Below are 1,896 nucleotides of genomic sequence, written 5' to 3'. Positions count from 1 at the left end.
ACATGTGGTTTCATAGAACTTGCTTGAGGGGTTGATGTGTGGAAAGCTAGGAACTTGTCTAAGCTCAACATAGAGTAATCTTGTGCTAGCTAAGTAAATGAGATATTTTCTTACACTTTATTTTACTAGTGCATTGTCATTGGCCCAACTCTACAAGAACTTATCCTCCCAAGAAACCTATTCTTGTACCAAGCAATTTCACCTCATTCCTTCACCAAGTCATATGTTACCCCGAACATATTTCTACTAGACCTGATAATTTCTTACACGACCCTTTACACGACATGAAAATAACAGGTTTCGAGTCAACACGATAACTAATTGGGTCGTTAATTATCGAGTCACATGATAAGAACCTGTTAATAACAGGTCCTTAACAGGTTTACATGAAGGTGACACATTGGTAACCTGTTTCGACATGTTAAGAAAAAAGTTATTTTGATGATTTAAATTTTTTAAATTAACTTAAAATACAATAGTCATAGTGTATGTATATATTGTATATCAAATATGTATTATTGTATTATTATTCTAAATAATTTTTAAAAATTTAAGTTTTATTTATTTATTTTTATGGTATACTGTGACATCCCACATCGCTCAGGGGAGTGATCCTTAAATGTATATTCCCATCCTTACCTAGCACGAGGCCTTTTGGGAGCTCACTGGCTTCGGGTTCCGTAAGAACTCCGAAGTTAAGCGAGAAGGGGGCTAGAGCAATCTCATGATGGGTGACCCACTGGGAAGTTGCTCGTGAGTTCCCAAAAACAAAACCGTAAGGGAATGGTAAGCCCAAAGCGGACAATATCGTGCTGTGGTAGAGTCGGGCCCGGGAAGTGGTTCTACCCCGGGCCGGGATGTGACAAATTGGTATCAGAGCCTAACCCTGGCCTCGAGTGTGCCGACGAGGACATCGAGCCCCTAAGGGGGGTGGATTGTGACATCCCACATCACCCAGGGAGTGATCCTTAAATGTATATTCTCATCCTTACCTAGCACGAGGCCTTTTGGGAGCTCACTGGCTTCGGGTTCCGTAAGAACTCCGAAGTTAAGCGAGAAGGGGGCTAGAGCAATCCCATGATGGGTGACCCACTGGGAAGTTGCTCGTGAGTTCCCAAAAACAAAACCGTGAGGGAATGGTAAGCCCAAAGCGGACAATATCATGCTGTGGTAGAGTCAGGCCCGGGAAGTGGTTCTACCCCGGGCCGGGATGTGACATATACTATAGACAAAGAGTGAGATTAAAAAATTATAAAACACATTAAAAATAAGAGTATCAAGTAATTAAAAAGTAACAAACACATTAGAAAAATTATAATAATTAATTTACAAGTGCGAAAAATGTGAAAATATGTACGAAGGCTCGTGGTCGGATCCTCTACGCTTTAAGTATGGGTACATTGTCATTTGAATTTTTAAAACCATACAAACCCTCATGAATAGTATTTTTATGGGAGTTCAAGATAAATAAAATTCATAATTATTAATGTACAAGTCTAAAAAATGTGAAAGCATATATAAACGTGCAAGGTTTCTCAACCTTGAAACGCAACTCCCTTCATTTTGCGTGTCCTTGAACATTTGGTATTTTATAGTAATGTACTAATGTTTTTTCATTAGGCTCTTATTTTGGAGTATGTAATACTTGAAAGACAACTGTTTTTTTTATTTTTTGTTTTTGTGTTTTGAAGTAATATATATGTGACAATGTGGTATGCATAAACTAATTTAGTATTATATTTTCTATTTTTTTGTGTCAAATTATGTTTTCCGTTTTCATTCTTTATTGATTTAAAATATATTTAATGGATCGAGTCATATTAAGAATTTTCATTTTAATTATTACGTATTACAATAATTTTTTTATATCTATAAAACAAGGATAAATAATTATAC

Source organism: Pyrus communis, chromosome 17 (genome assembly GCF_041283825.1).
Source record: "Pyrus communis isolate YQ-2024b chromosome 17, ASM4128382v1, whole genome shotgun sequence".
In the NCBI taxonomy this organism is placed as follows: domain Eukaryota; kingdom Viridiplantae; phylum Streptophyta; class Magnoliopsida; order Rosales; family Rosaceae; genus Pyrus; species Pyrus communis.
This window is presented reverse-complemented; position numbering follows the sequence as displayed.